Source organism: Panulirus ornatus, chromosome 10, assembly GCF_036320965.1.
Source record: "Panulirus ornatus isolate Po-2019 chromosome 10, ASM3632096v1, whole genome shotgun sequence".
NCBI classification, from domain to species: domain Eukaryota; kingdom Metazoa; phylum Arthropoda; class Malacostraca; order Decapoda; family Palinuridae; genus Panulirus; species Panulirus ornatus.
Genome location: NC_092233.1, coordinates 27,571,461 through 27,593,063, shown reverse-complemented (window position 1 = coordinate 27,593,063; position 21,603 = coordinate 27,571,461). Strand labels below are relative to the sequence as shown.

The 21,603-nt window shown below is 40.3% G+C and overlaps 1 protein-coding gene across 1 annotated transcript in view; it reads left to right on the top strand.

The window, feature by feature from the left end:
- Positions 1–21,603, top strand: part of LOC139750844 (troponin C) — a 209,430-nt gene that overhangs the window by 169,638 nt on the left and 18,189 nt on the right. The gene's annotated exons all lie outside the window — the stretch shown is intronic.

Here is a 21,603-nt window from a genome sequence, read left to right as displayed (position 1 = left end):
ATGAGAGAGCTTGGGAAGTGAGTCAGTTGTTGTTCGCTGATGATACAGCGCTGGTGGCTGATTCATGTGAGAAACTGCAGAAACTGGTGACTGAGTTTGGTAAAGTGTGTGAAAGAAGAAAGTTAAGAGTAAATGTGAATAAGAGTAAGGTTATTAGGTACAGTAGGGTTGAGGGTTAAGTCAGTTGGGAGGTAAGTTTGAATGGAGAAAAACTGAAGGAAGTAAAGTGTTTTAGATATCTGGGAGTGGATCTGGCAGCGGATGGAACCATGGAAGCGGAAGTGGATCATAGGGTGGGGGAGGGGGCGAAAATCCTGGGAGCCTTGAAGAATGTGTGGAAGTCGAGAACATTATCTCGGAAAGCAAAAATGGCTATGTTTGAAGGAATAGTGGCTCCAGCAATGTTGTATGGTTGCGAGGCGTGGGCTATGGATAGAGTTGTGCGCAGGAGGGTGGATGTGCTGGAAATGAGATGTTTGAGGACAATGTGTGGTGTGAGGTGGTTTGATCGAGTAAGTAACGTAAGGGTAAGAGAGATGTGTGGAAATAAAAAGAGCGTGGTTGAGAGAGCAGAAGAGGGTGTTTTGAAATGGTTTGGTCACATGGAGAGAATGAGTGAGGAAAGATTGACCAAGAGGATATATGTGTCGGAGGTGGAGGGGACGAGAAGTGGGAGACCAAATTGGAGGTGGAAAGATGGAGTGAAAAAGATTTTGTGTGATCGGGGCCTGAACATGCAGGAGGGTGAAAGGAGGGCAAGGAATAGAGTGAATTGGATCGATGTGGTATACCGGGGTTGACGTGCTGTCACCGGATTGAATCAGGGCATGTGAAGCGTCTAGGGTAAACCATGGAAAGCTGTGTAGGTATGTATATTTGCGTGTGTGGACGTATGTATATACATGTTTATGGGGGTGGGTTGGGCCATTTCTTTCGTCTGTTTCCTTGCGCTACCTCGCAAACGCGGGAGACAGCGACAAAGTATAAAAAAAAAAAAAAAAAATATATATATATATATATATATATATATATATATATATATATATATATATATATATATATATATATATATGTATATTTTTCTTTCTTTTAAACTATTCGCCATTTCCCGTGTTAGCGAGGTAGCGTTAAGAACAGAGGACTGGGCCTTTTTTGGAATATCCTCACCTGGCCTCTCTGTTCCTTCTTTTGGAAAAAAAAAAAAAAAACGAGAGGGGAGGATTTCCAGCCCCCCCGCTCCCTCCACTTTTAGTCGCCTTCTACGACACGCAGGGAATACGTGGGAAGTATTCTTAATCCTCTATCCCGAAGTATATATATATATATATATATATATATATATATATATATATATATATATATATATATATATATATATATATATATATATATATATATATATGTATGTATATATATATATATATATATATATATATATATATATATATATATATATATATATATATATATATATATATATATATTTTCATACTATTCGCCATTTCCCGCGTTAGCGAGGTAGCGTTAAGAACAGAGGGCTGAGCCTTTGAGGGAATATCCTCACTTGTCCCACTTCTCTGTTCCTTCTTTTGGAAAATTTAAAAAAAAAAAAAATTAGAGGGGGAGGATTTCCAGCCCCCCGCTCCCTTCCCTTTTAGTCGCGAGGGTAAAATCGTACTTCAGCAGGAGTTCATACACCTCATCTGGTGCCAATACTCAACAAAGTTATTTGAATCCAAACCTCACACTTGATTCCCGCCGTCAAACACCAATCGTTATTGGCCAAGCACTGTGTGGTTTGTCTGGGCGTAATCCTTGTAAGCGAGAGTGATTAAGGTGGGTTAGGTGGTTGGGGTTGACTTGGGCAGCTGGGTGTGTTTTGAACAACTTTTTTAATGTTTTCGTGTTTTACCAGTTCTCTCATAATGATTTGATTAAAGCTAGGACGGGCCTTGAAATTGCCTGGGGAAAAATTAAAGTTTTTAATATAAGCAATGAACACAGATTCAATGACGTTTCGTGTGTCATAATCAGCAGAGGGGTATAAAATAACGGGATTTTCAAGATCTATGGTGGTGATCATTTTCACGACAGTGTTTAGTGATCGTATTTTTGTGGTCATCCCTGCGTACCGAATGTCGGTGCCAATAACACCTCTCCGTTATAGTTTTGTAAGTCTGCCTACATAAATATATTTACATGCCTTGCATCTGACGGTGTAAACACTCCCAATTGTTGTATGATTTGGCCTACTATTTGTTAAGGTCTTTCTGATAATGTTATTGTACTGGAAGACAATATGACAAGCACTGTTTTTGAGAACGTGTCTTTGATTAGGTAAGTTGGGAGAATAGAGCAACACTAAACATTTAGTGTAAATGAAACTCGATAAATGATTATGAATAAAGGTAATCATTTATCTAAAATGAATTAACTTTTAAGTGATGATACAACATACTCTAAACTCAGTAAGAATCCCCCAGAAGCAGTTAATTCTCACTTTGATAAAAAACTGAAGTTGTTGTTGAAAGGTAATGATTCTCTCATCAAAAGTTTATCATCTTTGTCCCCTTCATTGCCATATATGTATGCACTTACCGAAACACATAAGCCAAATTTTCCAGCAAGACCCATAGTGAGTTCAGTACGCTCCATCACGTATAAACTGTCACAATGGTTAGTTTCTTTATAAAGCCTATTAGTGGGTAAGATATCAAAGTCTGTTATTACATTACTTCCAATGTTGCTTAAACCATTTGATGTAAATTTTGCCTTCAGCAACAACAATACTATAGATGATATCTTAATCAGAAACTCATCAGAAAGTTCTGTGGGCTGTGTTTAGAGAGTACCATTTAAAGATTGTAATAAGTTATATGTTGAGCAGACTGGTGAGGATCTTTATGTTAGACTTAAGCAACATGAATATAGTATAAGAACAGGACAAGAATCAAATGCTTTGTTTAATCATGTTAAGAATTATGACCATTGTATTGACTGGAGTAATGCCAATTCAGTTATTGACTCTTTTACCACGAGAAATATCATTGAATCTTCTATTATTGAATACACAAAGAATCGTAACATTATTATTAGTGAAGGTCTACATAAATTTGATAGCTTAATTGTAGATAGAATTTGTAAACAGCTTGTCCACAAAATAAAAAGATCTATTCACGCATATTGCCAGATTTGAACACACCAACTCGAACACACCAACCCGAACACTACGGGTAACGCTTGTTTACCAATGGCATCCTATTTACGTCTCTACCTTTTATATCAACTGACTGTTATATCTTCTTGTATCTCTCCTGATGATGTGATCATTACACGAAAGTGCACATGGGAGCTTATCGTGTTTCATTTTCCTGTGGATTACAAGCATTTACTAGATCATGTGCGCACATCTGTGATCTCTTGCAATATAAATATATTATTTATATTTATTTATTTTGCTTTGTCGCTGTCTCCCGCGTTTGCGAGGTAGCGCAAGGAAACAGACGAAAGAAATGGCCCAACCCACCCACATACACATGTATATACATACACGTCCACACACGCAAATATACATACCTATACATCTCAATGTACACATATATATATACACACACAGACATATACATATATACACATGTACATAATTCATACTGTCTGCCTTTATTTATTCCCATCGCCACCTCGCCACACATGGAATAACATCCCCCGCCCTCCTCATGTGTGCGAGGTATCGCTAGGAAAAGACAACAAAGGCCCCATTCGTTCACACTCAGTCTAGCTGTCATGCAATAATGCCCGAAACCACAGCTCCCTTTCCACATCCAGGCCCCACACAACTTTACATGGTTTACCCCAGACGCTTCACATGCCCAGATTCAATCCACTGACAGCACGTCAACCCCGGTATACCACATCGATCCAATTCACTCTATTCCTTGCCCGCCTTTCACCCTCCTGCATGTTCAGGCCCCGATCACTCAAAATCTTTTTCACTCCATCTTTCCACCTCCAATTTGGTCTCCCACTTCTCCTCGTTCCCTCCACCTCCGACACATATATCCTCTTGGTCAATCTTTCCTCACTCATTCTCTCCATGTGCCCAAACCATTTCAAAACACCCTCTTCTGCTCTCTCAACCACGCTCTTTTTCTTTCCACACATCTCTCTTACCCTTACATTACTTACTCGATCAAACCATCTCACACCACACATTGTCCTCAAACATCTCATTTCCAGCACATCCACCCTCCTGCGCACAACTCTATCCATAGCCCACGCCTCGCAACCATACAACATTGTTGGAACCACTATTCCTTCAAACATACCCATTTTTGCTTTCCGAGATAATGTTCTCGACTTCCACACATTCTTCAACGCTCCCAGGATTTTCGCCCCCTCCCCCACCCTATGATTCACTTCCGCTTCCATGGTTCCATCCGCTGCCAGATCCACTCCCAGATATCTAAAACACTTTACTTCCTCCAGTTTTTCTCCATTCAAACTTACCTCCCAATTGACTTGACCCTCAACCCTACTGTACCTAATAACCTTGCTCTTATTCACATTTACTCTTAACTTTCTTCTTTCACACACTTACCAAACTCAGTCACCAGCTTCTGCAGTTTCTCACATGAATCAGCCACCAGCGCTGTATCATCAGCGAACAACAACTGACTCACTTCCCAAGCTCTCTCATCCCCAACAGACTTCATACTTGCCCCTCTTTCCAAAACTCTTGCATTCACCTCCCTAACAACCCCATCCATAAACAAATTAAACAACCATGGAGACATCACACATCCCCTGCCGCAAACCTACATTCACTGAGAACCAATCACTTTCCTCTCTTCCTACACGTACACATGCTTTACATCCTCGATAAAAACTTTTCACTGCTTCTAACAACTTATCTCCCTCACCATATACTCTTAATACCTTCCACAGAGCATCTCTATCAACTATATCCTATGCCTTCTCCAGATCCATAAATGCCACATACAAATCCATCTGTTTTTCTAAGTATTTTTCACATACATTCTTCAAAGCAAACACCTGGTCCAGACATCCTCTACCACTTCTGAAACCACACTACTCTTCCCCAATCTGATGCTCTGTACATGACTTCACCCTCTCAATCAATACCCTCCCATATAATTTACCAGGAATACTCAACAAACTTATACCTCTGTAATTTGAACACACACCTTTATCCCCATTGCTTTTGTACAATGGCACTATGCATGCATTCCGCCAATCCTCGGGTACCTCACCATGAACCATACATACATGGAACATCCTTATCAACCAGTCAGTAACACAGTCACCCGCTATTTTGATTAACTCCACTGCAATACCATCCAAACCAGCCGCCTTGCCGGCTTTCATGTTCCGCAAAACTTACACTACCTTTTCTCTATTCAACACACCATTCTCCCTGATCCTCTCAATTCGCACTTCTCACACACACACACACACACATATCTGTTGTGGATGAGAGAGCTTGGGAAGTGAGTAGTTGTTTTTCGTTGATGATACAGCGCTGGTGGCTGATTCGTGTGAGAAACTGCAGAAACTGGTGACTGAGTTTGGTAAAGTGTGTGAAAGAAGAAAGCTGTCTCCCGCGTTAGGGAGGTAGAGCAAGGAAACAGATGAAAGAATGGCCCAACCCACCCACATACACATGTATATACATATACGTCCACACACGCAAACATACATACCTATACATCTCAACGTATACATATATATACATATACAGACATATACATATATACACATGTACGTAATTCATACTGTCTGCCTTTATTCATTACCATCGACACCCCGCCACACATGAGATAAAAAAAAACCCTCCCTCTGCAAGTGCGCGAGGTAGCGCTAGCAAAAGACAACAAAGGCCACATTCGTTCACACTCAGTCTCTAGCTGTCATGTAATTATGCACTGAAACCACAGCTCCCTTTCCACATCCAGGCTCCACAGAACTTTCCATGGTTTACTCCAGACGCTTCACACGCCCTGGTTCAATCCATTGACAGCACGTCGACCCCGATATACCGCATCGTTCCAATTCACTCTATTCCTTGCACGTCTTTCACCCTCCTGCATGTTCAGACCCGATCACACAAAATCTTTTTCTCTCCATCTTTCCACCTCCAATTTGGTCCCCCACTTCTCGTTCCCTCCACCTCTGAGACATATATCCTCTAGGTCAATCTTTCCTCACTCATTCTCTCCATGTGACCAAGCCATTTCAAAACACCCTCTTCTGCTCTCTCAACCACACTCTTTTTATTACCACACATCTCTCTTACCCTTATATTACTTACTCGATCAAACCACCTCACACCACATATTGTCCTCAAACATCTCATTTCCAGCACATCCAACCTCCTCCGTACAACTCTGTCTATAGCCCACGCCTCGCAACCATACAACATTGTTGGAACCACTATTCCTTCAAACATACCCATTTTTGCTTTTCGAGATAATGTTCTCGACCTCCACACGTTCTTCAACACTACCAGAACTTTCGCCCCCTCCCCCACCCTATGATTCACTTCCGCCTCTATTGTTCCATCCGCTGCCAAACCCACTCCCAGACATCTAAAACACTTCACTTTCTCCAGTTTTTCTCCATACAAACTTATCTCCCAACTGACTTGTCCGTCAACCCTTCTGTACCTAATAACCTTGCTCTTATTCACATCTACTCTCAACTGTCTTCTTTCACACACTTTACCAAACTCAGTCACCAGCTTCTGCAGTTTCTCACACGAATCAGCCACCAGCGCTGTATCATCAGTGAACAACAACTGACTCACTTCCCAAGCTCTCTCATCCACAACAGACTGTATATTTGCCCCTCTTTCCAAAACTCTTGCATTCATCTCCCTAACAACCCCATTCATATGTATATGTATATATCTGTCTATCTATCTATCTATCTATTTATCTATATATTCATATATATATATATATATATATATATATATATATATATATATATATATATATATATATATATATATATATATATGGATATATGGATATATATATATATATATATATATATATATATATATATATATATATATATATATATATATATATTTTTTTTTTATACTTTGTCGCTGTCTCCCGCGTTTGCGAGGTAGCGCAAGGAAACAGACGAAAGAAATGGCTCAACCCCCCCCCATACACATGTATATACATACGTCCACACACGCAAATATACATACCTAAACAGCTTTCCATGGTTTACCCCAGACGCTTCACATGCCTTGATTCAATCCACTGACAGCACGTCAGCCCCGGTATACCACATCGCTCCAATTCACTCTATTCCTTGCCCTCCTTTCACCCTCCTGCATGTTCAGGCCCCGATCACACAAAATCTTTTTCACTCCATCTTTCCACCTCCAATTTGGTCTCCCTCTTCTCCTTGTTCCCTCCACCTCCGACACATATATCCTCTTGGTCAATCTTTCCTCACTCATCCTCTCCATGTGCCCAAACCACTTCAAAACACCCTCTTCTGCTTTCTTAACCACGCTCTTTTTATTTCCACACATCTCTCTTACCCTTACGTTACTCACTCGATCAAACCACCTCACACCACACTTTGTCCTCAAACATCTCATTTCCAGCACATCCATCCTCCTGCGCACAACTCTATCCATAGCCCACGCCTCGCAACCATACAACATTGTTGGAACCACTATTCCTTCAAACATACCCATTTTTGCTTTCCGAGATAATGTTCTCGACTTCCACACATTCTTCAAGGCCCCCAGAATTTTCGCCCCCTCCCCCACCCTATGATCCACTTCCGCTTCCATGGTTCCATCCGCTGCCAGATCCACTCCCAGATATCTAAAACACTTCACTTCCTCCAGTTTTTCTCCATTCAAACTCACCTCCCAATTGACTTGACCCTCAACCCTACTGTACCTAATAACCTTGCTCTTATTCACATTTACTCTTAACTTTCTTCTTCCACACACTTTACCAAACTCAGTCACCAGCTTCTGCAGTTTCTCACATGAATCAGCCACCAGCGCTGTGTCATCTTATATATATATATATATATATATATATATATATATATATATATATATATATATATATATATATATATATATATAAGAGAGATGTGTGGAAATAAAAAGAGCGTGGTTGAGAGAGCAGAAGAGGGTGTTTTGAAGTGGTTTGGGCACATGGAGAGAATGAGTGAGGAAAGATTGACCAAGAGGATATATGTGTCGGAGGTGGAGGGAACGAGGAGAAGAGGGAGACCAAATTGGAGGTGGAAAGATGGAGTGAAAAAGATTTTGTGTGATCGGGGCCTGAACATGCAGGAGGGTGAAAGGAGGGCAAGGAATAGAGTGAATTGGAGCGATGTGGTATACCGGGGTTGACGTGCTGTCAGTGGATTGAATCAAGGCATGTGAAGCGTCTGGGGTAAACCATGGAAAGCTGTGTAGGTATGTATATTTGCGTGTGTGGACGTATGTATATACATGTGTATGGGGGGGGGTTGGGCCAATTCTTTCGTCTGTTTCCTTGCGCTACCTCGCAAACGCGGGAGACAGCGACAAAGTATAATAAAAAAAAAAAGAAAATATATATATATATATATATATATATATATATATATATATATATATATATATATATATATATATATATATATATATATATATATATATCCATGAGGTAGGAGAGAAAGAATTCTATTTCCCTATTATCCGCGTGTCGGAGAAGGCAACTAAAGGGGTCGGGAGCGCGGGGCTGGAACCCCCCCCCCCCCTTTTAAATTCTAAGAGGGATAACAGGAGGAGTCACGCGGGGAGTGCTCATCCTCCTCGAAGGCTCAGATTGGGGTGTCTGAATGAGTGTGGATGTGACCAAGATGAGAAGAAAGGAGAGATAGGTAGTATGTTTGAGGAAAGAAACCTGGATATCCTGACTCTGAGTGTAACGAAGCACAGGGCTAAAGGGAAAGAATGGTTTGGAAACGTCTTGCGAGTAAAGTCAGGTGTTGGTGAGGGACAAGAGCTAAGGAAGGGGTAGCGCTACTCCTGAAGCAAGAGTTGTGGGACTGTGTGATAGTTTATGGAAGTAAATTCTAGATTAATATGGGTAAAACTGAAAGTGGATGGGGAGAGACGGGTGATTATTGTTGCTTATGCACCTGGTCACGAGAAGAAAGGTCATGAGAGGTAAGTGTTATATGGGCAGCTGAATGAGTGTGTCAGCAGTTTTGGTGCACGAAATCGGGTATTAGTGATGAATGATTTGAATGCGAAGTAATGTGGCAGTTGAGGGTATAATTGGTGCGCATGGGGTATTCAGTGTTGTGAATGGAAATGGTGAAGAGCTTGTGGATTTGTCTGCTGGAAAAAGAATGGTGATTGGGAATATCTGGCTTTCAAAAGAGTGATATGCACAAGTATACGTATGTGAGTAGAAGAGATGGTCAAAAGTCATTATTGGATTACGTATCAATTGACAGGCGTGTAAAAGAGAGAATTTTGGATGTAAATGTGCAGAGTTGGACAGCTGGTGGGATATCTGATCACTGTATTGTTGAGGAGAGGGTGAAGATTTGTCAAGGTTTTCAATAAAGAAGAGAGAATGTAGGGGAGAAATGAGTGGTGAAAGTAAGTGAGCTTGGAAAAGAGACTTGTGTGAAGAAAAACCAGGAAAGATTGAGTGTATAATGGCAAAAGGTGAGAACAAATAAAGTGAGGGGAATGGGTAAGGAATGGGATGTATCTAGGAAAGCAGTGATGGCATATGCAAGAGATGCATGTGTTATGAGAAAGGTGAGAGGTGGGCAGATTAGAAAGTGTAGTGAGTGGTGGGATAATGAAGGAAGGTTGTTAGGGAAAGAGAAAAGAGAGGCTTTTGCACAATAATTACAAGGAAGGAGTGCGAATGGCTGCGGGATGTAAAAGAGAAAGCGGCAGAAGGTCAACAGTAAGGTGTAAGGGTTGAAAATGAGGGCAACTGAGATTTGGGAGTTGTCATGTTTTTATACCATATCTATGTCGCTTAGGTCTAAGATAAAGATCCCTACCAGTCTGCCCAACATAAAACATATTACAACTTTTACAAGGACTTCTGTAAACGCAACCTGCAGAATTTTCGGGGGAGTTTTGCTTAAGATGTTTCTTTACAGTATTTTTATTTCTGAGGGCTATAATTGCATTAAAGGATTTAAGCAAACTCTGAAGTAATGTAAAATTATCATTTAAGAACTATATGATTCTTAGTCTCAAAGGGAGGTTTAGGTTTAATACTATGAAATCATTTTGCCAACTCAAGAAATTTATCAATGAAAGGTCTAGAATACTGTAACTTGGATCCAATAGAATATATCTTCTCAAGCTCAACATCAATAAATTCCGGACTGCATAAGGAATAACGATTGGAATGATGATAGTTTAACTCTGTCGTGTTATGATGAGTAACAGTGAATATATGAACAAATATTGATGGGTTTTCTTTATATGCTAAACTTAAACATGTTTCAATCCCTGTGGATCATACAATCTAAAAATGTTAACATACAATTATTTTCAACTTCAACAGTCACTTTGACAATAACTAAATTGATAAATAAAGGGAGAAATGTTGGTGAATTTTCGTTTGTTGGCCAAACTCAAAGTACATTATCTACATACCTAAACCAGATTGCCTTAGACGGTAAGATATCCCTTAATAATTTTGTTTCAAAGAATTCCATGTAAAGATTACTTGATACTGGTGAAATAGGGTTACCCATTGCCATACCAAATTTCTGAGTATAATATTCTCCATTGAACTGAAATACATAATCATTTATACACAATTCTATCAATTCAATAAACAGAATTTGAAACAGGTAAATCAAGATCATCCAAGACATCAACCAGATATTCTAAGAGGTCATCAACTGGAACTTTTGTGAACAAGGATGAAACATCAAAATTTATCAGTTTGAAATCAATATCAACTTGGATATCATTAAGCTTATTAACTAAATCTACATTATTCGTGATATTAGAATTTGGTATATTACCCACCAGTGGTCTTGGTAAACAAACTGACCATTTTGATGAGTTGTGTGTGACTGAGCCCTCTGAACTCACTATAAGACTTCCTGCAAAATTTGGCTTATGTGTTCTGTGAAGTCCATACATATATGGCAATGAAGAGGAAAGTGATGAAACCTTTTGATGAGAGAATCATTACTTTTCAACAACAACTTCAGTATCTTCTTAAAGTGAGAATTAACTGCTTTTAGGGGACTTCTGCAGAGATTAAAGTATGTTGTATCATCATATAAAAGATAATTGATTTTTGATAAGTGATTAACTTTGTCCATAATCACAGCTGTGATAGCCTTATCTGCTTTAGTAATATGGTGCTCATTATCTTTCTTCAAACTGGTAATGGCACTAATGATTCTTTTCGGCCAATTAGGAGCAGCTGGCTTTGACGAACTGGCATACGCTACACATGTACAAATGTTCAATTCATCGATAGACAATTCACTGAACTTTTCCAGATTAGAAAATGATCTCGCAATGTTTACACACTTCTTTGTTTGAACAAACAGGGACTTATACCAAAGCCTAGGTCACACACAGAATCCTTGTCAAGTTGTTTATTGGAAATGTTCACTTCAAAGGAGGGGTTTGTCTTCTTACTCCAGTCACTGTTTTCAATAAGGTGGTCTAACTTACAGTTCAGTTTTCTTTGAAGCCTTTTGCATTCACTTCTTAACCTGTAATAGCAACAGCCCGACATACGGGTCTTCCACTGTGTCGGTATAGCCATTTGAAAGGCTCGTTTCTTCTCTCTTGAAATACGAAAGGCTTCCTCCATCTCAATTTTCTTTAGTTCAACGTGTTTCTTCAAAATGATACTTTGAACTACATTAAATGGTCAACCAGACATCAACAATAACCGGTGTGGCAGGATGGATCTTGGAAGCACTTGTGCATCGAGGCATCTCTTAAGGAACTCAAATCGTAGCCTCAGTTTGTGGTCCTTGATTAACAGTTTGGAGTAAGCGATAACGAAGGGGAAGAGACCAGGTGAGCTTGTAGAAAATTAGTGGAAGAGCCTTGTGGTATATGTTGCAATAGGTCACAGGGGCGTGCGTGATCTAGTATTTGCTGATAACCACGAGGAAAATGAAACGCAATAAGTTTCCAAGTGCACTTTCGTGTAATGACCACATCGTCAGGGGAGATACAAGAATGAGTTAGAAAACATAGAACAGTCAGTTTATATACAAGGAAGAGACGTAGCTTAAGCGCCATTGGTAAACAAGTGTTACAGGCTGGTGTTGTTCGGGTCTGACACCATGTCCGTTATGAAATTTTTCATGAAAGTGCACTTGGGAACTTATCGATGATGAGTTTGAAAAGATAAATTCGATTAAATCCAAGTTAATATTTTCTAGATCTTTCATTGATAAATCTCTTAACTTGGCAAAGAAATCATTTCATAGAGTTAAACCCAAACTTCCCATTGACACCAAGAATATCGTATTCTCCCATTTAGTGATAATTTTACATTACTTCCCAGGTTACTTAAATCCTTTAATGTAAATTTAGCCTTCAGCAATAACAGTGCTGTAAGAATATCTTCGAAACCGCGCCAAAATTCATGTTAGACTTAAGCAACATAAATACAGTATAAGAACAGGACAAGAAGCAAATGCTTTGTTTAATCATGTTAAAAATCAAGACCATTGTATTGATTGGAGTAACGCTAATCAAGTTATCAGCTGTAACTCCTTTACCACGGGAAATATCATTGAATCATCCATTACTGAATACAGAAAGAACTGCAGCATTAATATTAGTGAAGTCTATACCAACTGGAGAGCTTTGTCGTTGGGAAAATTTGAAAAAAGTTCCCTTGCTTGTCCATATAGTAAAATTTTATGACAGGCACCACTAGCCCGAACACCACCATCCTGTAACACTTGTATACCAAAAGCGTGTTAGCCACGTCTCTTCTTTGTATATCAACTGATTGTTCTACGTCTTCTAACACATTCTTTTATTTCCCCTAACAATTTAATCATTACAAGAAAGTGCACTTGGGAACTTATCGTGCATTGTTTTCCTCGTGGTTATCAGTATATATATATATATATATATATATATATATATATATATATATATATATATATATATATATATATATATATATATATATATATATATATAGAAATACTTAAAAAACAGATAGATTTACATGTGGCATTTATGGATCTGGAGAAGGCGTATGATAGGGTAGACAGAGATGCTTTGTGGATGGTCTAAGAGTATATCGTGTAGGAAGTTAGCTGCTAGAAACACTGAGAAGTTTATATCAAGTGTGTAAGGCGTGCGTACAAGCAGGAAGAGTGAAGGGAGGTAAATGCAAGAGTCTTAGAGAGTCTGTTATTGTTCGCCGATGATACAGTACTAGTGCCTGATTCGAGTGAGAAACTGCAGAAGTTGGTGTCTGAGTTTGGAAGAATGTGTAAAATGAGAAATTGAGCGGGAATGTGAATAAAAGCAAGGTTATTAGCTTCAGCAGGGTTGAGGAACGAGTTAGTTGGGATGTAAAACTGAATGAAGAAAAATTGGAGCAAGTGAAGCGTTTTAGATATGTGGGAGTGGACTTGCCAGTGATTGAAACCATGAAAAAGGAGGTGATTCATAAAGTGGGGTAAGGGGCGAAGGACTTAGACCTAATGTCGCTTTTGAACAGGTGTGACATGTCATTGACCCGCCACAAGCTACAAAATCCACCATATCTGGACAGGAGTAACGCGGCACTGACTAAGCCGGTCCTGGATTACGAAGATCAGAGAGAATCAGACGAGCCCAACGTAACCTCAGCGCCACATCCGGACAATCACGGTCTTGCTTGGCCCAAATGAATGTATTCAGTGATGGACTTTCTATATTGCTATCTTGTTTAGCATTGTTCTGTGTTTCATCAACTGTAAGATTTTCTACATGTCTATCCATAGCCCACGCCTCGCAACCATACAACATTGTTGGAACCACTATTCCTTCAAACATACCCATTTTTGCTTTCCGAGATAATGTTCTCGACTTCCACACATTCTTCAAGGCCCCCAGAATTTTCGCCCCTTCCCCCACCCTATGATCCACTTCCGCTTCCATGGTTCCATCCGCTGCCAGATCCACTCCCATATATCTAAAACACTTCACTTCCTCCAGTTTTTCTCCATTCAAACTCACCTCCCAATTTACTTGACCCTCAACCCTACTGTACCTAATGACCTTGCTCTTATTCACATTTACTCTTAACTTTCTTCTTCCACACACTTTACCAAACTCAGTCACCAGCTTCTGCAGTTTCTCACATGAATCAGCCACCAGCGCTGTATCATCATCGAACAACAACTGACTCACTTCCCAAGCTCTCTCATCCCCAACAGACTTCATACTTGCCCCTCTTTCCAAAACTCTTGCATTTACCTCCCTAACAACCCCATCCATAAACAAATTAAACAACCATGGAGACATCACACAACCCTGCCGCAAACCTACATTCACTGAGAACCAATCACTTTCCTCTCTTCCTACACGTACACATGCCTTACATCCTCGATAAAAACTTTTCACTGCTTCTAACAACTTTCCTCCCACACCATATATTCTTAATACCTTCCACAGAGCATCTCTATCAACTCTATCATATGCCTTCTCCAGATCCATAAATGCTACATACAAATCCATTTGCTTTTCTAAGTATTTCTCACATACATTCTTCAAAGCAAACACCTGATCCACACATCCTCTACCACTTCTAAAACCACACTGCTCTTCCCCAATCTGATGCTCTGTACATGCCTTCACCCTCTCAATCAATACCCTCCCATATAATTTACCAGGAATACTCAACAAACTTATACCTCTGTAATTTGAGCACTCACTCTTATCCCCTTTGCCTTTGTACAATGGCACTATGCACGCATTCCGCCAATCCTCAGGCACCTCACCATGATTCATACATACATTAAATAACCTTACCAACCAGTCAACAATACAGTCACCCCCTTTTTTTAATAAATTCCACTGCAATACTATCCAAACCTGCTGCCTTGCCGGCTTTCATCTTCCGCAAAGCTTTCACTACCTCTTCTCTGTTTACCAAATCATTTTCCCTAACCCTCTCACTTTGCACACCACCTCGACCAAAACACCCTATATCTGCCACTCTATCATCAAACACATTCAACAAACCTTCAAAATACTCACTCCATCTCCTTCTCACATCACCACTATATACATATATATATATATATATATATATATATATATATATATATATATATATATATATATATATATATATATATATATATATATATCCCTGGGGATAGGGGGTTAAGAATACTTCCCACGTATTCCCTGCGTGTCGTAGAAGGCGACTAAAAGGGGAGGGAGCGGGGGGCTGGAAATCCTCCCCTCTCTTTTTTTTTTAATTTTCCAAAAGAAGGAACAGAGGGGGCCAGGTGAGGATATTCCAAAAAAGGCCCAATCCTCTGTTCTTAACGCTACCTCGCTAACGCGGGAAATGGCGAATAGTTTAAAAGAAAAATATATTTTTTTTTTTTCATACTATTCGCCATTACCCGCATTAGCGAGGTAGCGCTAAGAACAGAGGACTGGGCCTTTGAGGGAATATCCTCACCTGGCCCCCTTCTCTTTTTTTTTTTTTTTTTTTTTTTCCAAAAGAAGGAACAGAAAAATATATATATATATATATATATATATATATATATATATATATATATATATATATATATATATATATATATATATATATATATATTTTTTTTTTTATTATACTTTGTCGCTGTCTCCCGCGTTTGCGAGGTAGCGCAAGGAAACAGATGAAAGAAATGGCCCAACCCCCCCCATACGCATGTATATACATACGTCCACACACGCAAATATACATACCTACACAACTTTCCATGATTTACCCCAGACGCTTCACATGCCTTGATTCAATCCACTGACAGCACGTCAACCCCGGTATACCACATCGCTCCAATTCACTCTATTCCTTGCCCTCCTTTCACCCTCCTGCATGTTCAGGCCCCGATCACACAAAATCTTTTTCACTCCATCTTTCCACCTCCAATATATATATATATATATATGCTTGTGTCATGAGAAGCGTTGGAGGTGGGCAGATTAGAAAGGGTAGTGAGTGGTGCGATGAGGAAGTAAGATTGTTAGTGAAAGAGAAGAGAGAGGCATTTGGACGATTTTTGCAGGGAGATAATGCAAATGACTGGGAGATGTATAAAAGAAAGAGACAGGAGGTCAAGAGAAAGGTGCAAGAGGTGAAAAAGAGGGCAAATGAGAGTTGGGTGAAGAAGTATCAATATATTTTAGGGAGAATAAAAAGATGTTTTGGAAGGAGGTAAATAAAGTGCGTAAGACAAGGGAATCAACGGGAAGTTCAGTGAAGGGGAGTTAATGTGGAGGTGATAACAAATAGTGGTGATGTGAGAAGGAGATGGAGTGAGTATTTTGAAGGTTTGTTGAATGTGTTTGGTGATAGAGTGGCAGATATAGGGTGCTGGTCGAGGTGGTGTGCAAAGTGAGAGGGTTAGGGAGAATGATTTGGTAAACAGAGAAGAGGTAGTAAAAGCTTTGCAGAAGATGAAAGCCGGTAAGGCAGCGGGTTTGAATGGTATTGCAGTGGAATTTATTAAAAAAGGGGGCGACTGTATTGTTGATTGGTTGGTAATGTTATATCATGTATGTATGACTCATGGTGAGGTGCCTGAGGATTGGCGGAATGCTTGCATAGTGCCATTGTACAAAGGCAAAGGGGATAAGAGTGAGTGTTCAAATTACAGAGGTATAAGTTTGTTGAGTATTCCTGGTAAATTATATGGGAGGGTATTGATTGAGAGGGTGAAGACATGTACAGAGCATCAGACTGGGGAAGAGCAGTGTGGTTTCAGAAGTGGTAGAGGATGTGTGGATCAGATGTTTGCTTTGAAGAATGTATGTGAGAAATACTTAGAAAAGCAAATGGTTTTGTATGTAGCATTTATGGATCTGGAGAAGGCAAATGATAGAGTTGATAGAGATGCTCTGTGGAAGGCATTAAGAATATATGGTGTAGGAGGCAAGTTGATAGAAGCAGTGAAAAGTTTTTATCGAGGATGTAAGGCATATGTACGTGTAGGCAGAGAGAAAAGTGATTAGTTCTCATTGAATGTAGGTTTGCGGCAGGGTTGTGTGATGTCTCCATGGTTGTTTGATTTGTTTATGGATGGGGTTGTTAGGGAGGTGAATGCAAGAGTTTTGGAAAGAGGGGCAAGTATGCAGTCTGTTGTGGATGAGAGAGCTTGGAAAGTGAGTCAGTTGTTGTTCGCTGATGATACAGCGCTGGTGGCTGATTCGTGTGAGAAACTGCAGAAGCTTGTGACTGAGTTTGGTGGAGTGTGTGAAAGAAGAAAGCTGAGAGTAAATGTGAATAAGAGCAAGGTTATTAGGTACAGTAGGGTTGAGGGACAAGTCAATTGGGAGGTAAATTGGATGGAGAAAAACTGGAGGAAGTAAAGTGTTTCAGAAATCTGGGAGTGGATTTGGCAGCGGATGGAACCATGGAAGCGGAAGTGAATCATAGGGTGGGGGAGGGGGCGAAAGTTCTGGAAGCGTTGAAGAATGTGTGGAAGTCGAGAACATTATCTCGGAAAGCAAAAATGGGTATGTTTGAAGGAATAGTGGTTCCAGCAATATTATATGGTTGCGAGGCATGGGCTATAGATAGGATTGTGCGGAGGAGGGTGGATGTGCTGGAAATGAGATGTTTAAGGACAATATGTTGTGTGAGGTGGTTTGATCGAGGAAGTAATAATAGGGTAAGAGAGATGTGTGGTACTAAAAAGAGTGTGGTTGAGAGAGCAGAAGAGGGTGTTTTGAAATGGTTTGGTCACATGGAGAGAATGAGTGAGGAAAGATTGACCAATAGGATATATGTGTCAGAGGTGAAGGGAACGAGGAGAAGAGGGAGACCAAATTGGAGGTGGAAAGATGGAGTGAAAAAGATTTTGAGTGATCGGTGCCTGAACATGCAGGAGGGTGAAAGGCGTGCAAGGAATAGAGTGAATTGGAACGATGCGTTATACCGGAGTCGATGTGCTGTCAATGGATTGAATCATGGCATGTTTAAGCATCTGGGGTAAACCATGGAAAGTTGTGTGGGGCCTGGATGTGGAAAGGGAGCTGTGGTTTTGATGCATTATTACGTGACAGCTAGAGACTGAGTGTAAACGAATGTGGCCTTAATTGTCTTTTCCTAGCGCTACGTCGCTCACATGAGGGGGGAGGGGTTTTTTATTTCATATGTGGCAGGGTGACGATGGAATGAATAAAGGCAGACAGTATGAAGTATGTTCATGTGTATATATGTATATGTCTGTGTGTGTATATATATGTATACGTTGAGATGTATAGGTATGTGTGTTTGCGTGTGTGGACGTGTATGCATATACATGTGTATGTGGGTGGGTTGGGCCATACTTTCGTCTGTTTCCTTGCGCTACCTCGCTAACGCGGGAGACAGCGAGAAGGCAAAATAGATAAATATATATATATATATATATATATATATATATATATATATATATATATATATATATATAATATATATATATATTAGTGTTACGGAGATAGTCTTGATTTGGACAGTCATTTGCCCGTGTCGTCTCAGCTAACAAAACGTATTTGATGTGACCGAACTACGAGGAACATTGCTGTTGATAGGACAAGTGGTGGAAGTCCCTCCGTCAATGACTAATGCGTTGAACCGATTTGAAAGCAAGCTAATCCCTAGCAAAAAGAGAGAGAGAGAGAGAGAGAGAGAGAGAGAGAGAGAGAGAGAGAGAGAGAGAGAGAGAGAGAGAGAGAGAGAGAGAGAGAGAGAGAGAGAGAGAGAGGTAGAAAGGTCAAATACAGGAAGTTTAAAGAAGGATCGACTTCTGCCATGCTATGTCAGACGCTCAGAGACTGTCGAAGGTCGAGGCAATAGATCACTAGTACATCTTGCACTACCCTTCAAGCATAGCCGATAAACTTGTCACGTCAGTGCTTAAAAACCGATAAAAAACAACATAATACAATATCAAAACGCTGGAAGTCTTCTTTTAAATTGCAGAGCCATTAGGAGTGCTGAGTTTTTCATTGCTAATTCCAGACTTTTAGCGACACTAAAATCATTAACGGCGAGGGTAACTTGTCAAGAAATGGCTTAAATGTCGCTTCGAATACCAGCACTTTGCTCGCACGATTCCGAAGCTCAGTTCGCGCTCAGAGAAGCAGGAACAACGTACAAATGAATATCGCTGTCGATGCGGATAATAGCAGTATTCGCCACCATACGAATATTTGTGAAGCTTCCCCTCCAGTAACCACCAGAAATTTCGGAAAATGTATTCATAAAAAACGAGCCTATACAACTTTGTATTTCTCTACAGATAATCAAAGTACTTAGTATGAAAATTAAAGTGATAAGTAAGATAAATAGCGAGGATTATAGAGTAAAGTGTATCAGGGAATGTGAGGCATTTGTAGAAGCTGTTGGAAACCCTGGAGAGAAATGTGTGGTTGGGTGTCACTAACTGATCTTATGCACCACGCAAGGTTTCCTTTCAATTTATTGTCGTTTAGTGCACACGGAAGTACATGGGAGAGACAGATAACAGAAGAACTCTTTTGTCTACGTCGAGGTTATCTGCTGGAGGACAGTAATCCTACATTCTTACTCTTCATGGGAGAGGAAGTTAACAGAAGAACTGATGGTCTACGACGAAGTTAACTGCGGAAGAACATTAATAGTATGGTACATTCCTTATCTACGTGGGAGAGATAGGTGGCAAAATTGTTTGTCTACTTCGAGGTTATCTACTGGAGGACAGTAATTCTACTTTCTTGCTCAACAAGGGAGAGACAAGTAACAGAATTGTTGGTCTATAACCAGGTTATCTGCTGGAGGACAGTAAATCACCCTACATTCCTAATCTACGTGGGAGAGACAGACAGCAGAAGCCCTGATGGTCTGTGCCAAGGTTATCAGTGGAGGGACAGTACATACGTCATACACTCATAGTCAATATAGATGAAGACAGGAGAGCAAAGCATAAGCCTGGTTCTCCATGTGATAGGAGTTTACACGATCAAGTTTTTCCTCATGATTGATCTGTCTGAACGTCACTTGGAACGCAGATCAACTCCTCATCTTCTGCCACCCAGGGACAGTGTTGGTGATATGACGAGATCATATCAAATTGCGTCCTACTTTGCGGCCATTTTCAGTTCTGTCAACTCCCATCATTTTCCTTTTTTTTCACAAAGTGGCATTGATGCGTATGGTTATGGCGGACTTTGATCAATTGATGATTAGATACTACATGATCGACATAGAGATCCTGTAAAACATCAAAGAAACTATGAATCAAAATAAATGACATTATATGAGGACTTGAGCACCACTGAAATATGATAGAGATGTCCCTTTTTATTCTGGCAAATCGACAAGTTTTCTGTGATGTTCACAGACAACTTTCACGAAGGTCTCAAATGTCATCCATGTTTGAACTGCATCTAAGGACTACGACTGAAATTCTGTTTATCAGTGTTCATTGCCAACCTTACAAGGGCTGATGTAAACCTTGTGATATACGAACTACGGATATGTGATCCTGGAAACTGGAAAGTCTGAATGTGTCTTTTAAGTCATGTTCATGTAAATGGGAGGAGGGAGGGATGGAGGGTTGTCTTGTCAGGACTGTCTGGTGTTGCGGTCATGGAGGCTACACAACCGGTATGGCTGGCAGCGCAGTACATCTCAGAAGACAAGGGGAATGATGCAAATCGTTAGAGAATGAAGAAGATATCTCTCACCCTCAGGTGATAGTCCGGTATGGGAAATAACACTCCAGAAGCTCCGAAGCTTCAAGTCTCGAGTGAAGAACTGAGGCTTGAGGTATATCCTGGTCAGAAACACGCTAGAAGGCACCAGACATGAAGGATACTACTGATCAGTGTGTTTCACAAGATCAGAAGACCTTATGAAACCCACACACTGAGCGATGTATCCTTCAAGTTCCTAAATTCTTTAATCTTAGTCTAAGTCTAACGGTCCAGTGTTCTTCAGGGCTCGCTGCTTCTCTAAACACTTCGAGTTCAGGAACCTCCAGAGTGGAGCTGCTTTAGATGAAACGCCTTCTGTAATATCAAGTACGAGCGTCGAAATGACTGACGGTCAGGCCTGAGGACGCAGATGCATCCGGACAAAGATTGTTGACATGAGAAGCAAAATGAAAAGCCTTCCAAGTCTCTGGCGTGAATTGTATTCCCTGTGAGCCTACCTCTTGAGACTGATGTGAGTCTCATTGGCAACCCGTGCCTGCTCGTGCAGGGTTATGTGAAAAGAGGTATAAACCTTGAGTGATGATGATGTGCGGGGTTGACCCAGACCTGACCCAGGCTGAGGGAAGCTTAGCAGTACTACTGAGGTGTTTGGTGCGGAGAGAGAGAGAGAGAGA